The sequence below is a fragment of the Phyllostomus hastatus genome, unplaced genomic scaffold (assembly GCF_019186645.2).
Source record: "Phyllostomus hastatus isolate PE091 unplaced genomic scaffold, TTU_PhHast_1.1 phas_contig_16, whole genome shotgun sequence".
Lineage (NCBI taxonomy): Eukaryota > Metazoa > Chordata > Mammalia > Chiroptera > Phyllostomidae > Phyllostomus > Phyllostomus hastatus.
The window spans coordinates 3036034-3059749 of record NW_025333643.1 but is presented as its reverse complement, the minus strand read 5'-3'; the positions used below and the strand labels follow the sequence as shown (position 1 = coordinate 3059749).

Here is a 23716-nt window from a genome sequence, read left to right as displayed (position 1 = left end):
AGAATCTTAAAAGCAGCTAGAGAAAAACACAGAGTTACCTACAAAGGAGTTCTCATAAGGCTATCAGCTGATTTTTCAAAAGGAACTTTGCAGGCTAGAAGGGACTGGCAAGAAGTATTTAAAGTGATGAAGGACCCACAACCTAGATTACTCTATCCAGCAAAGCTATCATTTAGAATGGAAGGGCAGATAAAGTGCTTCCAAGATAAGGTAAAGCTAAAGGAGTTCATCATTACCAAGCCCTTATTATATTAAATGTTAAAGGGACTTATTTAAGAAAAAGAAGAAGATCAAAACTATGAATGTTAAAATGTCAACAAATTTACTACTATCAACAACTGAATAAAAAAAATGAAGCAAACAAGCAGAACAGGAACAGAATAATAGGTGTAGAGATCATTTGGAGGGTTATCAGCAGGGAGAGTGTAGGGGAAGAATGGGAGGAAAGGTTAGGGATTAAGAAGCATACTTGATAAGTGCAAAATAGACAGTGGGATGTTAAGAATGGTATAGGAAATGGGAAGCCAAAGAACTTATATGCACAACCCATGGACATGAACTAAGGAGGGGAGGATTGTTGCAGAGTAGGCAGGTACTGGGTTGAGGAGGGAAAGAGAGGGAAAATTTGGGACAACTGTAATAATCAATTAAATATATATTTTTTAAAAGAGTAGCCTTCTTAAATACCATGCTGTCCATTATTTTCCAAGATTATAAACTGTGATAGAGTTAAATAAGCTTTTCATCTTCCTTATATAATCATTCCTACTTAGCCCCATTTTTTTTCTTTTGCTAAGTTGCATATTATACCCACAACAACATCCATACCATTGTCTCCAAAGTCCAAAGGGAAATGACTTTTTTCTCAACCTCTACATTGCCCACAAGACCTGTATCCCTCAATAGAAGAAGTTGAGTTAGTTTTTGTGGATAGTGCATAAGGAAGGTGGTCTTATACCCCTCCTCACTCTGTAAAATTACCAAAAACTATCAGTTAAGAGTTTTCCATAGAGTAGAAAGCAATAGACTTCCATATAGAGGCACCTTTCAGATGCAAAGTGCTGATAATCAATTGATATACCAAGCATTTTAGACACCATCCAAAACTCCAGGACCTAACATTACAATGCAGTTTACTAGCATGCTCTTTTATGGATCTTATAATCTTTCAGATTTCGATACAATGAAAAGTAGGACACTGAGAAACCTTAAGGCCTTGAAGATAGAGATAGTCACAGGCATGTCAAAACTCTCAAGTTTTCTGATCATCATATATTGTCCATTGATAGTAACAACTTTAAGCAAAAATATTGTTTCTAATATCAGTGCATGCTAATTGACCTTTAGTTAAGTAAGTTAAAAGATCACTCTTTTTAGGTATATTTGGATAATTTTTATTAATATAGTTAAATGTGAACTCATTGAGGATAGGAACCTTGGCTCATTAATGCATTTATCTCCTGTGCCTAGAATAATACCCGGTATTCAGCAGGTGTGCAGTGAATATTTGAGAAATGGATAGATGCATAGCTGTAAAATAAAATATGATTTTTTAGTATTGAAGGACTAAATAGATGCATAATTAGATTCAAATGAGATAGGCTTAATTTATTTTGTCTATTTCAATATTCATGTGAGTAAATTATTTCTTAAGTGACCTAGTGCCATAGGATAAAATATTATCACTAACATATGATTAAACAATCCACATTGTGTAAGTATCTTTAGTAACTTTAAGGACGCTTCTTATATTGCTTGCTTTATATATGCTATCAAAAGTTTAAACATTTATTGTGTCTGCTATGTGCCAGACTCTATTACTTATCAAAATTGTAATTTTTGTTTATTGACTATTTTTGAACTACGCAAGATAAGAACAAACCTTGTTCATCAGGCCAACATCTAGCTATATTGTGATATATTGTCAATAAATATTTGTTGAACAAATAAATGTATGAAATGCAATGAATAGGACCAGTTTTTAAGAAAACTGGGATCTTCAAATAGAATTCTGTGGCATGAATGAGATACATTATAACTGAACAAATGTGGGAGTAAGAGGAAGAAATGCAGTGAGAGACTCCCCAAACACCCTACCCCTACTCCCAATATTCATAGGTATTGAAAAAAGAGTAATGCAGTTATTCGTTGATATTCACTTGAGTTAACATATTTTTTCTTAAACTTGCTTGATCCCATGGTGCCTGGTTTATTAAAAGAGGTGATTTAGACACTTCTAAGAGTAGAAGTTGATGAAGGCCAATAGTTGACTACCCTGAAAATTTGAGGCCTAACAATCTAGATTCTAGTTGCAGCCCTGTCACTACCTCACTGTTTAATCTGGATAATTTACTTGTCATTTGGGGGCCTCATTTTCTCATCTTATTAAAAGAGCATTTGACTCTAAAGAGTTCCTCTCACTCTAAAATGGTATCTTTCTGCCAGTTTTATCATTATTATAATCTGGCATAATACTAAGAATATTTTGATAAATATGCAATTTTTAAAAAGTTGGAGAGACTTTGGAATCTGAGAACAAGAACCAGGTGATGATCTGGAATTAGGTAAGATACTGCCACTTAACAGGATTAAGACTTAATAGGATTAACACATCTTGAGACATTCAGTAGAGATATCTGTAGGCAGAATGGGGCTTAAATTTTTGTTCTGTTTTATTAACAAGAAGAAAAGTGCTTTGACTTCAATCATTTACAGCATTTTGACCTATCATAAAGATAATCAAGAATCTTAGATTTAAGTACATCTTTAAATATTATGTCATTGTATCTGTAGTATAAGTGAATTTCCCAGCACTGAGAGGGAAGGAGAAACTCCTTTATTGAGAATTCAAATTGAACATAGTTCTACACAACTATACAACTTGTTCTATAATACTGTAATTACCTCAGTCATTTGGATCTTTAAATTGATTTACCTAATAAAGGCTTTTTGGGCTTAAAATAGTGATATAATTGCCCAATTGTCCATTTTATTCTATGCTATTGAGATCCACTAAGCGTTTTCCCATCAAGCTGTTGCTCTGTGATTGACAGGGAAACTTTTGCTAGTACCCTTGCAAGACAACTACTTACTCAGTGGAGATTAATCAGATATATATGTATTCCAGTTGGGGAATATTGAGATAAGTGTAATTCACAGAATTATTGCCATGTGATATATTGCCCTATTTGGGGCATCTTTTTAAATCCATAAGTCACTGCAATTCTATTAGGCCACTTATGTGACAAGAGGAGATGAGCTCCCACATTGAATTGTGGCATGGCTAGTGTGTCTCCTTGCCAAAAAGGGCAAAGGCCTTCAGCAAGAAGCCAGCTTTTTCCTGATTACAAAACTGACCACATTTCTTGCCAACCTATCAGTGTCTGTTTTGTTTTGTTTTATTTTGTTTTCCTTCTGGTAATGCGTTATTCTTCTCAGACAAAACTCCACTTTTTTCATTATGACATGGCATTTGTCATTTAAACATCAACTGATGCAACATTGCTGCACTGCTATTGATGGATAAACTTACTAATCAAGTTTTTAAAAAGAAAACTCTGATATAAAAAAATCTAAAGCTATCAGCCCCACCTTCATTCCCTCAACTGTTTAATTTTATAGAATTTGAATAGCAGTTAGCATCATTTTGGGGTTTGTGAAGTAGTAGAATAAATATCTTAGCATATAACATTTCAGGAGAATGCTGATAGCAAATTTAAAAATGTGAATATGTGTTTGAATTCAAAATTTTCCTCAGATAATATGATTAGAGATTCGACCAGGGGTGGGTAGCAAGAAAAAAAAAACTTTGTCCAAGTAAGTTTATCTGGTGTTTCAGAACCCAGAGATTTAAAGTTTTCCATTGAAGAAGCAACTGAATATTGAACAATCTTTTTTCTTTGATAGTTTTAAATACTGTACAGCTTGCACCCCTCATAAGACACTAAGCATGTGGGCCATTGGCGAGACAGTGTGGCAATATTTTCCTTGTAATGTACCAAGTCTTGCCAAAGCAGTGAACAAAATTATGACACAACATTTTGTCACAGCTGGCTCTGTAACAGAAGAGTGCCAGCCAACTCAGGCCTGGTACTTTGTGAGTTTATTCCCACCTCTCCCAAATACTTGGAAACTGATGTCTTGACTCATTGGTGTGTTCACAAGTTCTACTACCACAAGTCTTTTTCTTTTAACGGATTAGTCTTTTGCAAGAAATAGACAAAATATCAGTGTGAATTACAGCAATTCCTATTCCATGCTGTTATGGGTGAAACTCTGGGAGATTCTCTTATTGACCCAGAAAGTGATTCCTTCGCTGATACACTGTCTGCAAGCACTTCACAAGGTAAAGTTCATTCCAGATGTGGCTATTGGGGTACTTCGGGCACTTATAGAAAGTTAAAATTGTGCTTGTAGTTGGTTTTCTAAATTATATTTGTTATAGTACTGTTATGTGTGTAGTCCAGTATTTTAATACTTAGTTTACTGCTATCAGGTTCACTTATAAGCATATTCAGAACTTTAAAAAGAAACCTAAACTGATTCATATTTTATCTCTTTGCATGACTTCCATTTCTTGAATTTTAAGCATTAAAGGTATATTTATATAAAGACCTATTTATTTTTATTTCCTGGATTTATATATGTTTGATAAAATTACTTAAGGTCTTTTTAGAATACCTGAAGAGTCACTTTTTATCCCTTTAGTCTTATATGTTAGCTATCTCTCACAGCAGCTTTTATTCCTCCTGCAGAATTTTTATTTCTCTTAAAGCCCTCTCAGCATGTTTTTGTTCTACTTTAATATCTAGATATTTGTGTGTACATTTTAATCTCTACCAAAGAATTGCAAGCTTCCAGAGTGTAGAACCAAGTTAAATACTTCTTTATATTTCTTAGGATACCTAATGCATTGCAGAGTAGTGGGGACCTTGGAGAATGTCTATTCTCAGCATCTCATTTACGCATAAAGAAAATAAGGTACCTAAATGCCTATTGCATGCTAAACAAATGATGAATTATTACTTTTTCTCATACATAGGTATGATTCAAACATATCTGATTTTCAACATTTCTTTCTTTGCCATTGCAAAATGTCAGTTCTTTCTCTTTTTTAATGCTTTTTTATTTTATTTTTTTTCAATTACAGTTAACATTTATTATTATATTAGTTTTGGGTATACAACATTAGAGTTCTTCCTTTCTAGAGCTCCTTCTACTGGACTTTCTTAGCACAGCTTTTTTCTGTTTTGTACTGTTTTATATTTCTATATTTCTTTTTTTTATATTTCTATATTTCTATTTTATTTTTTCTTCTCCTGGATGCTAAAAATAGATTATGTTAAGTAGTGTGATTCATATTTTACATATTAGTGCTAAAACATGAAAATTAAGTCACTTAGTTCTTGAAATGATGGCTTTACACTTTAACATTTTAATTTTTCTGGAAGCCTGAAGTTTAAACACATTAAAGGCAATTTTTACAGGAACTACTTACTATAAAGGACACATGGACAAAACCAAGGGGAAAGGAGGAAGCAAGGCAGGGAGGTGGGTTTGGCTGGGGTGGTGGGGAGCAGTGGGGAGAAAATGCAGACAGCTATAATTGAACAACAATAAAGTAATTTTTAAAAATTTTTTAAAATAAAAATTCTTGCTTAAAACATTATTTTAAAATATTCCCTGAAATTCTATTTCATTTTATTATGATGATTTGACTCAATGTATACTTCTATCATCTGAGCCTCTTTAAAAGGAATTTAATTTCATTATATGATATAGATGTCTGTTCTCTTTTTCTACAAGCCATAAAAATTATGGTTATCTTTCTCCAGTTACTGATTTAGCTGGCATCAAGGCAGAATGTTCCAATAATAGTGTGAAATAGTTCTTGTGTCAAAATTTGATAGTTATGTCAGTTTGCAAAGAAGATGTTCACAGGGCAGTGCAACAAATGTTTAGGTTAACTGGGGTACAAGTACTGTTATGGTAAGGGAGAGCTGTGTGATTCAAGTTAGTTTTCATTCTGTACTAATCTCTTTATTTTTGTGCCTTGAAATTACTCTGGATTTAATTGTTTTGAGTTTCAAATCCCCTCAAATTAGGAAGAAATATGTTTCTTCCTAACTAACATGGTACAGAACAGAATTATTACCAATTAAGAAATTGTATGTTGTAGCAATAATTTAACTCTTATCTTACATGGTATCTGATTTCTTATTCATAAGTGTTGTTTTTCTGTTAAAAATGATGTTCTAAAGGTCAAAGATCTGTGGTTAACTTCTATTGTATTTTATAGATATTCAGAAAATACTTACTCTACCTTTGCCAAAATGGACAAACTTGAAAATAAATTAGGAACATGATCATCATTAGCTATTTGAGTCCAATAGAGATGTAACACTGTACAGACTAGGTAATTGGCCTAGATATAGTAATTTTGGTGCTCCTTCTTCCTCATCATAGGCAAGGTAGAATTGGGGTTTGCTGCAAGTAGTTGGGTGCTGCTATTGAATAAAAAGTGGCTTGTTAAGTGTGAATGATCCAGATATCCAGCTATATTGGTCATATTCATAAGATTAAAAACCCTATGTAGCCGCTATGACCAAAGAGGGCTTTTCCACTTTTTTCTGGGCTCCATGATCATTGTGACCCACTTTATCTTATTCCCTTTTCTGTCTTCATCATGAGCTTCTCAAGCAACCTCAAGTAACCCCAAGCTGGCTCTGAAATCATTTCTACTAGTAAAAATTGGCAAGATTGAAGGGAAGCTTCCACAAATTCAAGCTGAATATGCCTCCTGCTTTCAGTGCCAGACTTAGTCCTGTGTGAATTCTCTAATTTTAAGTTGTTGCACCAGAGCATTGAAAGATGATGACACGCTTGTCCTTTGGAGCTGATTGAGCAATGGAAATATGCCTTAGAGACATGACAAATGCTGCAATAGATGATTCTTGAAACAAGAGTCTCTCCTGAGATAGGAATAAGTGATTGATTACCCGTCATTTTTATTGAGGGGTACTTAAACTGTGTCCATGTGACTCCAGGCAACTGTATACTTGGAACCAGTTAGGTAATTGACCAAAGTTTTCACCTTTCCAGAAGTTTGAAGGGACCAATTAGTATCAGAGGATGTAACCACCAATCTTATCCACATACTTTCTCTGTGCGTTTGGTCAAATCACTTATCTTCTCTGCCCTCTGTTTCTGCATATATTAACAGAAAACACAGGGTTATTGTGAGGATTAAATGACATAATATTTTTGGAAGTACATCTGAAATCCAATATAGAGTGTATTATTTTGGCCTTGTAGTATTAATCACTTGTGTATAGAATGGAAGACATATAATTTTCCTAAATGCCTGAATTTGAAGTATTTTAAGGATTATGGGGTGGGGGGAGAAGTTTAGAATTGTTTATGCCAAATTAGTGGCAGTTTTGAGTGAGATGAAGCTTCCACATGGCCTCTGGTGAATGTGTTAATAAGGAAATGATCAAACTTAGAGAAAGCATCTTTATGTCTGACTGTTTTAAATGAAAGAATTACCTCCCACTTTCATTAACATTTGTCCATGAAAAGGTTGAATTTTCAAAAGTTGAAATCATTTTTTGGACCTAAGTGAGAGTGCTGATTTTATATTTTCTTCTCAGAGACACTGAAAAACTGTCTTAGATTATAATGTTTTCTATATGCTGAAAATTAAGGTTATTGACATGGCTCTGAACTTCATAATCCAACATGTCATAATAATTCAGGGACTTTAAAAGAGTTTTACTGTTGTCGCCCTGGCTGATATGGCTCAGTGGATTGAGCATTGGCTGCCTATGAACCAAAAGATCACTGGTTTGGTTCCCAGTCAGGACACATGCCTGGGTTGCAGACCAGGTCCTCAGTTGGGTGCATGCAAAAGGCAACCAGTTGATGTTTCTCTCACATGTCGATGTTTCTCTCCTTGTCTTTCTCCCTCTCTCCCCTCTCTCTAAAAATAAATAAATAAGTAAAATAAAATAATAAAAATTTAAAAAATACTTTTACCCTGGCTGGTGTAGCTCAGTGGATTGAGCGCGGGCTGCGAACCAAAGTGTCGCAGGTTTGATTCCCAGTCAGGGCACAGGCCTGGGTTGCAGGCCACGGCCCCCAGCAACCGCACATTGATGTTTCTCTCTCTCTCTTTCTCTTTCTCCCTCCCTTCCCTCTCTAAAAATAAAATGAATAAAATCTTTTAAAAAAATACTTTTACTATTGTCCATATTAATTTTTTTCTTTAGTATGACTCTGATTTTATCACTTTTTCCGATTTAACTGTTCAAATCTCTTCTCTGATAACCAAGACTTAGTAAATTTGGTAGATTTCTAGACTCTGAGAATCTCCCTACTATGTTTTCAAAAACTGTTATTTCTCTTGTACTTCCTTCAAATTATGAATTATAGGAATCACTCAAAACAAATGTCATTTATATTAGATGCTTACAAGAAAAAACAGCATTTTTAAAAAGTTTATTTTCCCCTAGATTTCTAAGGAATACAACTCATCTGTCTTGAAAGCTACCTGACAGCAATTATCCATTTAAACTGTTGAGGTGTAAAACATGAGTTGTTAAATTAAAAACAATTTTTATACTTCTGAAAGAAGTTGTCATAGATTACTATGTTTGTCAGCATTCTCACTTATAATTTGAATAAAATCACCTTGAAGAAATTCTAAAATCATTATAGCTCTTTCTAAGGTACATATTCTTTGCATCAGAGGAAATCTGAGCAAAGCAAATTTCTTCATTGTATTAGATCAACAATACTGACACAAAGTTTCTATTATTTTAGGTACCTTTGAATACCCTTAAATTAGACATTAGAAAGTTATTCAACAATTGCCTCCTGTGCATCTGCTAATGCTGAATATTTGTGAAAATATATGATAAAGAATGAATCAGACTTATCTGAATGGAACTAAGTTTCTATAAAACTCTACCAGCTTACCCTTTTTTGTAGACACAGTTTTGCACCTGTAACTAATTTAGAGACAAAGGAATTGCACAGGTATCTGATAGCAACTGCAATCTAACTCTTACAACCTCAGAATTAAAATCACGTGGCAGTTTGAGTACACAGTTTTTTAGACCCGTATTATTTTTATTTAAAGAAGAGATTGGCAACACAAGATTGAAGTTCCCACAACGATGAATGGTTTGCATTATAAAATAAATTTAAAGCAGTCAACTGTTAGTTACCTACATATGAATTATCCTTCATTACCTTATTCCAGGATTTCTGTACAGTTTTTTAGCTGACCTTCTACATGAGAAACTCAGCCAGACAATCCAATCTGCCTGATAAATGGTCCTAAAAACCAGTCTTTATTACCAGTCTTCTAATAAGTATTGAGCATCTACTATGGTGAACATTGGGAAGTCTAAATACTTTTGCCTGGCTTCTAAAGCTCTTTATAATCTGGTTCCACTTTATGTATCTTCCCTACAAACCCACAAGATTGGCCTCCTTACTCTAATAGGACTAATTTCATTGTCCCATGTATAAGTCATATTCACTGTGGCCACCAAAACCTATCATAGCTTGGAATGCCCTTCCTAATTCTTCCACCTTTTCAAGTCCTCCTTGTCCTTCAAGGTAAGGTTCAAGTAACATCTATGCCATGAAGCTTTCTCTGAATATATTACTGTTAATGTTGTTCCTCTCCTCTAAACTGAAAATATGTTCAGAATATGTCTCCTCTCTTCCCTCCACTGCCATGACCTTGATCCAGGCCGCCATCTCTTGCCTGGATTGCTATCTCAGTCTTCCGACAGGTTTTCCTGCCTCTGCCCTTACCTCCCAATAGCTTAGTCTCAGCCCATCATCCAGAGGGATTATTTTAAAAAGTAAATCAGATCTGTCACTCTGCTCAAAACCCTACAGTGGCTCCTCACTTCACTTATAACAAAAGCCCAACCTGCCCCACAGCTCCCACCCCACCCTGTCACCTCTCTGTCCCCTCTTCTATCTGCCCTTTACTCACTCTGTTCCCACCACACTGGCCTCCTTGCTGTTCCTCCAACATTCCATACATGCTCCAGCCTTAATGCTTTTATTCCCTCTGGCATCTTAGCTGACTCAGCCCCTCCTAATCTTTGCTCAGATCATGCCTTCTAGGGAGGACTGCTTAACCACCCCCACTACCCCTGCCCTGTGCTGAATTATCTACGCCCCCACACACTGCCTTTCCCCTACCCCTGCTCTACACTTTCTTTTTTCTAAAGCATTCATCTTCTAACGTACCATATAATTTATTTATTGGTATTGGTTGCATTTATTGTTTAGTGTCCACTTTATACCACTAGCATATTAACCCCATAAAGGCAGAGATCTTTGTCTTTGGTCCCCCACTGGTATATATACCAAATGCCTAGAACATGCTCTATGAAGAGCAGGGCTCATTAATACTTATTAAAATGAAAGAATAAAATCCTCTAACCTTTTTGGTCTGTATCACACTATTTAGCCCTTAACTGGAGACTGCCTGATATTATTTCCTGTTTTCTGTATTCCCTAGGCCAAATTACACAGTCACTGAGGCTAAGACCCATGTTTTATTCTCTTCTTTATTTCGCAAGTATCTAACACAGCGATTTTCAACCTTTCTCATCTCGTGGCACACATAAACTAATTACTGAAATTCTGTGGCACACCAAAAAATATATATTTTGCCAATCCAACAAAAAGTATAGGTATAATTTTGATTTGTTCATACCAGATGGCTATTGTTTTGTTGGTTGTTGTCAATTTTTTTTATTTGACAATTTAAGGGAAAAGAAGTCAGTGCCCCTAAGTAGTCAGGTATTGCATGTTTTAAAATTTCTTGTGGCACACCAGTTGAAAATCACTGATTTAACCTATAATAGGTATCTAAAGAGTTCTTGATGACTTATTAATACCAAACCGATCTGCTTTACCCCCGAAGCTCATGAGGTCAAGCACTGGAATATATTTAACACATACAAACCAAAGTTTCGTGTACACCAAATACTACTCCAAAGCTAATGCTAATATAAACAAACCAACAATATTATATATGTTAAAAACAAATACAAATACATTTTGAGTTATCTATTACTTGCAGTTATTTGCACCATATCCCCTCATTGGCTTGAATATTATTAGTTGAGTATCTTTAAATATTAATTTGAGTATCTTAAGTTTGTGAATTATCCAAATGTCTGGCTTCTTCTGCAAGTCTGTCTACTTTTTGAAACTTCCAGTATTCATTTGAACTCCTAAGAGACTAATTTGTGAACAGTGCTAAGAGGAGTAACTTATTTGACTATGCAATGTACAACATACACAGTACTTAGAACAATGCCTGATATGTAGTGTGTCCAACAAATGTTAATTTTGTCTTCTGGCCCTTAAAATGGAAGTTATTACTTTGAGATAATACAGATTTTCATTATTAATGCTATCAAAAGTTTTCTATTACCATGGTTAATTAAGTCAGACTAACTGCTTATCCTCTTATAATCTTTTCCTTAGCATTTTTCCAAACATTTGGCTAGTACCTGATAGTTACATATTATTAATCATAGTTCCAGAAGAAAGAACATGCTTAATTTCTTATTTTAGCAAAGAGCCAGTGGCAAAACTTAATAACAGGAGTTCTAACATTCTAATATGTGTCCCATACATGTGAACACAATGATTCCCCTTACTTCTTTTACTTAAGTCACTTTTTTGGAAAAAATAAAATATTTATTGTTCTTTGGTTTTTGCTTTGCATTAGCAACCAAATATTTTAATGTAAGATTATTGGATGTTATTTTACTATTGTTTTATACTTTACATAAAATCTTGCCTTTATTTTAGTTTTTGAAATTGTAGACCTGTTATATAGATGTCCAGGCAAGTTTGCTTAGCTGATTAAAATATGATGCTAATAAGAACCGAAAGTGTAAGCTTGACATAATTGTGGCCAGAGTTGCATAGAAATCTTTGCCATTGATACAGCCACATCTCTAGCCAATTACAAGAGATGAACAATGGACCCAGTAGAAACCAATTCAACTTACAAATGTATGTCCTATATAAAATCTAATCATCTTTCATATTATATTCATTTAGTTATTACCACTTAAGCAAACTCAGATAATATAAAGGGCATGCTGAATGATAGAAACAAATATCTTTTCCTTACATCTTTATCAAAAATCAAATCCTAATCATCCCACTTGGGCTCTCATAATTCAAAATCCATCTCTACCATGAAGTTATTCCCAATTATTCAGAACATGTTAGTCTCTTTCTCCCCCCCCCCCCATTTGTAGAGCACTTATTGTTTCTATTACTAGTTTGATCTCTATACTTCCATTGGTTATTACACATCTTTCACCTTAGTAGTTTCTAAAGATCAGAAACTACATTATAGTGTATTTTTTTGTGAGGCCTGAAAAATACCTTGAGCATACTATTAGGTATTGGTTATCTTCAGTTGAGATGGTAATGATTTTATATTACTGAGTGAGCATATACTGAGATTAAGATATTGAGAAATAAAAATGCCAAAGAAAAGTGAAACAAAGAAAGCTTTTAGGAAAGAGAAACACCATTACAAAATATAATGATAATTGTTCTAAGAAGCAAGGTTTACAAAATACACTGTTGATACAAAGAAGAGTTAAATAATTAACATAAAATTTGTAGCTTGGATTTACCTACTATTTCATTTAAATGGAATGTCTCAAAAGATTAACTCACTGATCCAAATACATTAACCTCCCAAACACAGGACCGCTAATATAGGTATTAGCATTTAGATAAAGATTTCCTGCATTATTAAAAAAACACAGGGTATTTGTAAACAGAATAGGTCTTACATATAAGTCAAACATATGCAAAGCAAAAACATAACTTTTCATACTCACTCTTTAGGATAAAATGTGTATTCTTTGAAATTTTACCTGCCCTGTGCACACTGATTTGAGGACCTTGGTTGAGTATGTATTTAGCCTTTGTTGTATAAGGAAGTAAGTTAGAAAAATAAGTGGTTTATTAATACTAATGTTAATAGTGTTTTATAATATCTGAAAAGGAAAAATTCTTAAATGAATGCCCTAGAAATTCTATAACAATCCTTTTAACACAAGTTGATAACTTTATTGGCTTGTCTGGTTGGTCTGCATGTTTTCTTCTATAACCCCCTACTCCTAGAACACTTATGGAGTATCTCCTAGTTAACCTTTAAAAAATATTTTTTTATCCTCACCTGAGGATATGCTCATTGACTTTATAGAGGGGGGAAGGGAGGAAGAAAAAGAGGGAAAGAAACATCGATGTGAGAGGGAAACATTGATTGGTCACCCCTCACACATACCCCAGTTAGGGGCTGAACCCACTATGCCGGTATGCGCCCTGACCAGGAATCAAACCTGTGACCCTTCGGTCTACATGACAATGCTCTGACCAAGTGAGCCACACTGACCAGGGCTCTGTTTAACCTTTTTATTAAATTATGTTATAATGTATAGAGAAAAGCATGTAAACCATTTTTACAAATGAACATACCTGTGTAATTTGCACTCAGATAAAGAAACAGAACATCAGCACTCCAGAAGACCTCTGACTATTTTAATTTCTAACCCATAGGTTAGTTTTACCTGTTTTTGAATTTTACGTGAATAGAATCATACATAGTTTATACTTTTGTGCTTGGATTCTTTTGATCAGCATTTGTTTGTTGGATTAGTCAGATTATTGGAAATAACTGTACTTCATTCTCATTACCATATAGTGTTTTATTGTGTGAATTTATCTATCCAACTGTTGATGGGCATTCAGATGGATTCCAGAACTGCAAATATTACCACTAAGAACATTCTTGTATAGGTCTTTCAGTGTATAAGTGTACACATTCCTGTTACATATATACTTAGGCCATAAGGTGTGTTCAGCTTTAAGAGATATTACCAAACACTTTTGAGCATGGCTGTACCAACTACCACTTCCACCAGCATCATCTGAATATTCCAGTTGCCATGGCATTTCCCATCTTTCTTTTTCTTTTTCTTTTGGTGTGAAAATGGTCATTTTTTCCTATTTTTATTTTTTTCAATTTTCTGTACTAAGGTTATTGTCCTTTAGTTTATTTTTTCCATTACAGTTGACATTCAGTGTTATTTTATGTCATTTTCAGGTGTACAGATAATGGTTAGACAATAATTTACAAACTGATCCCCCATTCACAGTTGTTACAGTATTATTGGCTATATCCCTTATGCTGTACTTTACATCCCTATGACTATGTAGTAACTACTAATTTGTACTTTTTAATCCTTTCAACCTTTTTTATCCAGCCCCTCAACCCTTCTCCCATCTAGCAACCCTCAGTTTGTTCTCTGTATCTAACATTCTGTTTCTTTTGTTTGTTCATTTATTTTCTTCTTTAGATTCCATGAATAAGCGAAATCATGTGGTATTAGTCTTTCTCAGTCTAACTTGTGTTATTTAGCATAATATCCTCTAGGTCCATTCATGTTGTCACAGATGATAAGATCTCACTCTTTTTAATGACCAACTAATATTCCATTGCATAATTGTACTACATCTTTATCCATTCATCTCTTGATCTGCACATGGGTTTCTTCCATATCATAGCCATTGTATATGATGCTTCAGTGAACATGAGGTATATATATATATCTCATTGAATTAGTGTTTGGGGTTTCTTCAAATATATACTCAGAAGTGGAATTGCTGGGTCATAAGGTAGGTCTGTTTTTTATTTTTTGTGGAACCTCCCTACTGTTTTTCACAATGGCTGCACCAATTTGCAATCCCACCAACAATGCACAAGGGTTCCCATTTTTGTCAACATTTATTGTTTGTTGATTTATTGATGATAGCTGTGATGTGATATCTCATTGTGGTTTTAATTTGCAAATATTTCTCTAATGGTTAGTGATGTTGAATACCTTTTCATATTTCTAGTGACCATCTGTATAAACTCTTTGGAAAAATGTCTGTTCAGGTCTTCTGCCCATTTCTTATTGGATTTTTTTTTTTGCTATTCAGTTATATGACATAAATTTTGGATATTGGCCCCTTATTGGATATATCATTGGCAAATATCTTCTCCCATTCAATAAAATGTCTTCTCATTTTGATGATGGTTTTCTTTGCTATGCAAAACCTTTTTAGTTTGATGTAGTCCCCATTGTTTATTTGTTTGTTTCCCTTGCCCAGGCAGATATTTCAGAAAAAAAAAACTAATAAGAGCATGTCAGAGAGTTTACTGCCTATGTTTCTTCTAGGAATTTTATGGTCTCAGGTTTTACCATTAAGTCTTTAATCCATATTTTTAGTTTGTTCTTATATATGGTGTAAGAAAGTGATCTAGTTTCTTTCCTTTTCTTTCTTTTTTTTTTGATGCAACTGTTCGATTTTATCAACACTACTTATTGAATAGACCATTTATGTTCTTGTCCAGTTTGTTGTACATTAATTGACCATGTAGGCATGGGTTTATTCCTGGCCTCCTTATTCTGTTCCATTGATCTATGTGTGCATGTTTATGCCAGTACCATGCTGTTTAATTACTATAGCTTTGTAATATAGTTTGATAGCCAGGTAACAGCATACCTCCTTCTTTCTCAAGATTGCTATGGCTTATCCAAGGTCTTCTGTTATTCCATGTAAGTTTTAAGATTATTTTTTCTAGATCTGTGAAAAATTCCATTGGTATTTTGATAGGGATTGCATGGAATCTGTAGATTGCTTTGCATAGTATAGATATTTTAATGATTTGATTCTTCCTATCCATAAGCATATGCTTTCTTTATCATTATGTATGACCTTCTTTTCTTTTAAGATAGCTTTTGTTTTGAAGTCTATTTTTTCTGCTATAAATATTGCTATCCCAGCTTTTCTTGTTTCCATTTGCATGAAATATCTTTTTCTATCCCTTTACTGTCAGTCTGCTTATGTCTTTAATCTGAAATGGGTCTCCTGTAATCAGAATATGCGGATCTTGTTTTCTTATTCATTCAGCTACTCTATGTTTTTTGATTGGAACATTTAATCAATTTACATTTAATCTGATTGTTTATAGGTATGTAGTTATTGACATTTTTATTATTTAAATCTGTCTTTTTTTCCTTCTTAAAAGAGTCACTTCATTTGGGGTGGTGAACACACAACACAGTGTACAGATGGTATGTTGCAGAATTGTGCACCTGAAGCCTGTATAATTTTGTTAACCCATGTCAACCCAAGAAATTCAGTAAAAAGGAAAGAAAAGAAAAGAAAAAATGGAAGCCTCATGTACTGTTGGTAGTAGTGCAGACTGCTGCAGCCACTGTAGAAAACAGTATGGAGTTTCCTAAAATAATTAAAAGTGGAACTGCCTTTTCACCCATCATCCCCACTTCTAGGAATATATGCTAAGAAACCAGAAATACTAATTTGAAAGAATATATGCACCCCTATGTTCATTGTAGCATTATTTACATTAGCCAAGTTCTAGAAACAGCCCAAGTATTCATCAGTAAATGAGTAGATAAAAAAACTATAGTACATTTACAAAACAGAATACTACACAACTATAAAAAAGATGGAAATCTTACCTTTTGCAACAGCATGGATAGACTGGGAGATTATTATGCCAAGTGAAATAAACAAGTCAAAGAAAGATAAATACCATATGATCTCATTTACATGTGGAATCTAATGAACAAAATAAGCTGATGAACAAAGCAGAAACAGAAGCATGGATATATAGAACATACTGACAGCTGTCAGTGAGGAGAGGAGGATGGGAGATTGAATGAAAGAAGCTGAAGAGACTAACAAAAACAGACATACGTAATACACAGACATAGATAACAGTGTGATGATAGCCAAAGGGAAAGGGATTGGGAGATAGGTGGACAGGGGCAAAGTAGGGGAGAAATAGGGACCAAAAGAGACTTTGCTTGGGGTGGTGGGCGCACAATGCAGTGTGAAGATTGAGTTGTACACTCAAAACCTGTATGATTTTGTGGACCAGTGTTATCCCAATAAATTCAATTTAAATAAATATATATGTTTATACAGAGATATACACACATGTACGTATACATGTATAAGTGCACATATATATATACATGTATACGTGTGTGTGTAAAAGGAAGTCACCTTAACATTTCTTGTAGTACTGGTTTGGTGGTGATGGACTCATTTAGCTTTTTCTTGTCTTGGAAGCTTTTATTTTAACCTTCAAGCAAGGATATGTTTTTTCTATTAATTTGAGAAAGAGAGAAACATCGATGTGAAAGAGAAACATCCATGGGTTGCCTCTCTTACATGCCACAACTGGGGATCAAACCAACAACCTAGGTATGTGCCCTCATCAGGGATCGAACCTGCAACCTTTTGGTGCATGGGACAATACTCCAATAAACGGAGCCACCCGCCCAAGGCTGTCTTTCATTTTTAAATGATAGCCTTGCTGGGTAGAGTAATCTTGGTTGTAGGCCCTTGCTTTTCTTTCTTTTTCTTTTTTAAATATCTCTCTATCTATCTATCTATCTATTTAGATTTAATCTTTATTGTATTTTTTTCCAAAGCCCTTGATTTTCATTGGTCCTTTCTGGCCTGAAAAATTTCTGTTGAAAAATCAGCTAACAATCTTAAGGGAGATCCCTTGTATGTAACTGTTTTTCTCTTGATGCTTTTAAGATTCTCTCTTTGTCTCTAACCTTTGCCATTTTAATTATGATGTGTCTTGGTATGAGCCTCTTTGGGTTCATCTTGTTTGAGACTGTCTGTGTTTCCCGGACTTGTGTGTCTTTTTACTTCACCTGGTTAGGGAAGTTTTCAGTTATTATTTCTTCAGATAGGTTCTCAATCCCTTGCTCTGTTCTCCTTCTGGTACCCCTCTGATGAGGATGTTGCTACACTTAATATTGTCCCAAAGGTTCCTTAAACTATCCTCATTTAATTTTTTTCTTTTTGCTATTCCAATTACGTATTTTCTGCTACCTTGTCTTCCAAATTGCTGATTTGGTCCTCTGCTTCATCTGATCCTCTGTTGATCCCTTCTAGTGTATTCTTCATTTCAGATATTATATTATTCATTTCTGACTGGTTATTTCAGTGCTCTTTTTATGTTTGCTATCTCTTTGTTGAAGTTTTCACTAAGTTCCCTGAGTGCTCTTATAACCACTATTATGATCTTTGTATCGGGTAGATTGCTTGCCTCCATTTCATTTCATTCTTTTTCTGGAAATTTCTCTTGTTTTTTCATTTAGTACATGTTTCTTTCTCTCCTACATTTTGGCTGCCTTTTTATGTATTTGTTTCTATATATTAGGTAGATCTTCTATGTCTCCCAGTCTTGGCAGGGTAGCTTTATGTAGTAGGTGTCCTGTGGGGCCCAGTGGCACAGTCTCCCTGGTCACCTGGGCTGGGTGCTCTAGGAGTGTCTCTTGTGTGGGTTGTGTGTGTCCTTTTGTTGTTGAGCACTGATTTCGGTTGTCATGTCAGTGGGTGGGAATGACCCTCAGGCTAACCAGCTGTGTGGATTGGCATGACCTCAGTGTACAACCTGCTGTGTGGCGGCTGACCCCATGAGGTGGGATTTGCCCTGGCAGGGTCTGGCACCTGCTGAGACTGCCCTTTGGGAGTGTCATTTGTGGAGCTGATCAGTTTCTCCCTGTATGTCTGAGCTTGATCAGAGTTCCTCAAGAGTTTTTAAAGAAGGACTGTAACATGGGCCTAGGTTGGCTGCTACCAGAAAGAGCTTCAGTGGTACATGAGTTGGGTGGAGCAGAGTATCAAGAAATCATCAGGATGGAGCTACTAAAGTTCACCAGGCTAATGCAGATTCAGATTTGGCTATGTTGGAGGAGGGTTCAACACTGGGACAATGGCAGCCTTCCCTCCAGCCCTTGTCTTAAAGCCACAAAACTCAGTTTCTTCCTGTAAGTCTCTGGCAATCGCCTACTTACTGTCCTTTCACCAGAGCCCAGGCTGAGTGCCTGTGAGAGTTTGTGTGTGGCCTTTTTAAAGGGATGCCTGGATTTTTAGCAGCCTTCTGTCTCAGACAGACAGAATCTGTGATGATTTTCACAGCCAGATATTATGTGGACTCCTCTTCCTGGCACTGGTTTTCTGGGCCAGGGAGCCTGGCATGGGTCTGACACCACTTGCTCCTCACGGGTACCTCTACATCTGAGATATCCCTCTAAATTCTCAACCACCACAAGTAGATGTGGGGCCAGGCTGTTTCTCATCTCCACCCCTCCTACCAGTCTCAGCATGGCTTCTTTATATCCTTAGCCATAGGACTTTTTTGTTCAGCATGTCTTCAGATGGTTATGCATGTTGATTGTTCAATAATTTAGTTGTAATTTTGATGTGGTCATTGGCAGGAGGTGAGTACAGCATATATCTACTTCACCATCTTGACCAGAATGCTTCTTCATTTTAGCCATTCATTTGACCACATTTCATTTAGCCAACCACGTTGCATAGAAATCTTTGCCACTTACAAAAAAATCTCTTTGCTATCAATACAACATCTCTAGTCAATTACAAGATATAAACAGCTGTGTATGGTGGTATATTATAATTTTTATTTTTCTTTCTCTGATAACTAAAAAGTCAAACACCTTTTAAAATATTTGTTGTACATTTTGTCCACCCTTTTTTTGTGAAGTGTAATTTCAAATCTTTTGCCCATTTTATATGTGGCATGAGTTCTAAAGCACACTTTGTCAGATACATATAATGAAGATATTCTCTCCCACTCTGTGTGGCTTTTTCATGCACTTAATAATGAGTTTTTAATCTTCATATAGTCCAGTATGTCTAATTTTTCTTTTATAATTAGTGCTTCTTATATCCTGTTGAAAAAATCTTTGCCTACTCCAAGGTTGATAAAGTGTTTTCCTACTTTTTGTTTTAAAAGTTCTTTTGTTTTATATTTCAAATTTAGATCTGCAGTCCACATGAAGTTGATTTTTGAGTATGGTGTAAGGTAGAGGTTGACTCGTTTTGTTTTTTTTTATGTATATCCAATTGACCTGCTCCATTTTTTGACAAGATCATCTTTTTTTCAGTAGGCTGAAGTGGCATTTTGGTTATAAACCAGGTGCCCATATACATGTTTGATTGATTCTGGACTTGCTATTTTATTGCATTGGTCTATTTTTCCTTTTTGCACAAACTAATATATTGTCGTAATTACTGTAGCTTTATAATTGGGTTTAATGTCTGGCAGTAGAGTCCTCCAGGATTATTTTTCTCTTTAAAATTGCCTTGGCTATTCTTGGTCTTTTGAATTTCCATAGAAATTTTAGACTCAGCATGTCAATTTCCACAAAAATAGTAGGATTTTGATTGAATTTTTATCAATCTATAGAGAAATGTGGAGAGAATTGACAGCATCCAGTATTGAGTCTTTCAGTCTCTGGACATAGTATATTTAGATAATCTTCCTTTTTTTTCAATAATAGCAAGATATTACATATATTTTGCTAGATTTTTCCCCTAGGTATTTGATGTTTTGATGTTATTGTAAAAATTATTTTAAAATGTCATTTTTATTTGTTACTAGCTTATAGCAGTACAGTTAGTTTTTAAATATTGACCTTATATCCAGCAACTTTGCTAAATTCTCTTATTAATTGCAATGTCTTTTCTTCCCTGTTGCATTATATAGGAATTCTAGGACAGTGTTATTCCTGATCTTAAGAAGAAAGCTTTAAGTATTTTACCATCATATATGATGGTTACTTTAGGTATTTCATTTGTTTGTTTGTTTGTTTTTTATAGACATTATCAGATCAATGAAGTTCCCTTTCCTTTCCAGTTAAGAAGTTTTTTTAAAAATCATGAATGTCAAATTATATAAAATGCTTTCACATAGAATATTTTTGATAAGCTGTAAGAGCTCAGGAGGACAACCTAAAATATAAAAATGTTTACTCTGGATATTTAATATCACATTGTACTATGTTTAGATAATACGTAGTATCACTAGTTAAAATCTGAAAATCAGCCAATAACCACTGATTTGGCTACATCTGTTTTGACACTTTCGTTCTCAATGTTTATTTAGCTTAAGACCATTGTCTTCTCATTAAGAGGGCTTGGCACAGTAAATTGAAAACAAAAGAAGAAACAGAAGCATAGTGTATCACATCATCTTGCCAGACTAAACAACTCTAAGTTGTTTAGATAGTGCCTTTCTCTTCTATGATAAGTTCAGGCTATTGAGGTGCTTCAGTAGTAAAGCATTGTTTAAAACCACGCACCCATTCTTTCTTCTCCTGCTTATAGGAAGGAGGTCCTTTACAATGTTTGAGAGGTGGGCACATCAAGAGAAACAGTACCTAGGTAGATCTTTGGTAGTTTCTTCTTTTCTGACTTGTTACAAACTTCTAGAGCTTTCTTTTCATTTTTTTCCTTCCCACTCAATCTCTTTCCTTCCATTAATATTCCACTATCACTGCAAAGCCAAAGCCAAATGTGAAGAGGGAGCTAGCCGGGGGAAACATTCCAGTTCCTTTTTTCTGACCTAAGCACTATTCATGTGCTAGCAGGTAAAGCAGGAATTTCTACCAAACCAGAGTAACTAACTGTTCAGCGGATTTGGCCTTCATCTTAATTAGATTAGTAGTGAGTCTCTCTTTAGAAATTTGTGAAGGTAGTTTTAGCAGAAGAACCTAGCTTGACCATAGAGAGAAAGAAGACATGAATCTCCAGCTAAGAAAGCAGAAGAAATGGATGAGTGAGGACATTATCCTATCATCTTTCCTGTCTCCTGATATCTCTGGACTGGGTTAGGCAAGCTATCTAAACAACATGTGGCCCATGCAAGAGAAATCAAGAATGATCTCTAAAATTAATGCTATACCCTTTGTTGATCTCCGCTGAAAATGTGCTACAAGACCTTTTGGCTTATTGTAAAGAAATGTGTATATACTGATACCTGTGGAATGCTTCAGCCTCTGCCAAGGCTATCAATGGGAATATCAATGGGGAATCAAACCACAGAAGCATTGGATTTGATTTTTATTATAAACTAAGTAAACAACAGAATGAAAGTATATTTTCTATATTGAAGAAACAAATGACACACCAAATAATCCATTTCTTAATTATTTTCTTAATTTATGGCATCCAAAATAAGAGGTTCTCTATTCAGAGAAATCACAACAGAATTCAAACCTCAGCTCTAATACATATTACCTATTACCTATATGACACTGGACAAATGCTTAACCTCTTTCTAATTTTTTCAGTATGTTGGGTGGTAATAATAGTTGCATAGGACTGTCTATACATGCAAATTCTATTGTGTATTACATATACATTTATAAATTCTATGTATACATTTATAAGTTACATATGCAATGGTTTAAGGTATAGTGCCTCTCATACAATAAGTACTTAAGTACTGTTAGCTGTTATTAAATTGTACTTCTGTTAATGGGATCCAGAGTTTTTTTCTTTCTTTAATAATCAAAATCCATGATACTAGTGAAGGAAAAGAAATGAATTGATGGAATTTATTTTTTAAATGCTTCAGTCAAGAGGACAGTCATCTATTGTCCAAGTATCAAAAATATTTTCTGATTTTTCTTTATTTTACTTGAAATGACATTCAATTTTTATATGTTATTCAGATTGTTGCATGATAATTGTTTTTAAGAGGACTGAAACACATGCAAGGAATATATGTTCTTTCCCTATTAGGTGAAATCATGAGAAAATATTATAATTAAAAGATATTTAACTTAATATTTACTTTCATCAAAATAATACTTGTACATAGTTTTTAAAGTCAGATAATATAAAGCTTTTAATAAAAAACAGCAGTCCTCAGTCCCATACCCAGTTCCTCCTCCTCAGAGGCAAGGATTTTAACTCCTTTCAACATTTCTCCTGGTATTTACCTCTATATCTTTAAAATACATGCTTATACTGCTATTTTTTAAAGATTTTATTTATTTACTTTTAGAGAGAGGGGAAGGGATGGAGAAAGAGAGGAATAAAAACATCAATGTGTGGTTGTCTCTCATGAGACCCCTACTGGGGAACCAGACCACAACCCAGGCATGTGCCCTGACTGGGAACTGAACCAGCAATTCTTTGATTCCTGTGGCTCAGTGGATTGAGTGCTGGCCTGCACTCAATCCACTGAGCCACACTAGCCAGGGCTTGTACTGCTATTTTTAAAATTATGTTTGTTACTCACTGACTTCCTACTGTAGAAGATAAAATTTAGCCCTTTACCACTATACATACTTTCCTTAACACAGTTCCCCTCCTCCATCTTCATAATGTACTTATTTGTAATTTTAAGTGAAATCAGTTATCCAAGTTTACATTGTTATAACTTTGAAAGTGCTGCTTACAGTTTAGCCAAGCAGGATATACTGTAATTCTGTTTCTGATCCTAAATAGCTGTTGTTCTGGTATTAATTTTTTATTTTATTTAGTAGTGGCTCATTTTTGTTGTTTCTTTTCTACATACTTATATCTAGTTCATTCACAAACTCTCTAATAGAATAATAAAATTTCTGAAAGTGGTCAAATATATCAGACATTCTAATTTCTCATGTAAGCTAGCATGGCTTTCTTCATCCTCCTGCTCCACTCTCTCTAGTTTGCTGTTATCTATTATCCTGGTACTTCCTTTCACCTCTCTTCTGTGTTTAGATCCCTTGTTTCCTGAACCCATATT

General features: G+C 34.7%; 1 protein-coding gene across 5 annotated transcripts in view; it reads left to right on the top strand.

The window, feature by feature from the left end:
- Positions 1-23716, top strand: part of PPARG (peroxisome proliferator activated receptor gamma) — a 145650-nt gene that overhangs the window by 60504 nt on the left and 61430 nt on the right. Inside the window, exon 3 of one of the 5 annotated variants that reach the window (XM_045832279.1) lies at positions 4900-4980. The exons of the other annotated variants lie outside the window; for them this stretch is intronic. The gene's annotated coding sequence lies outside the window, so the exon portion shown is untranslated. The remainder of the gene's footprint in view (positions 1-4899; positions 4981-23716) is intronic. 5 annotated transcript variants of the gene reach the window in all.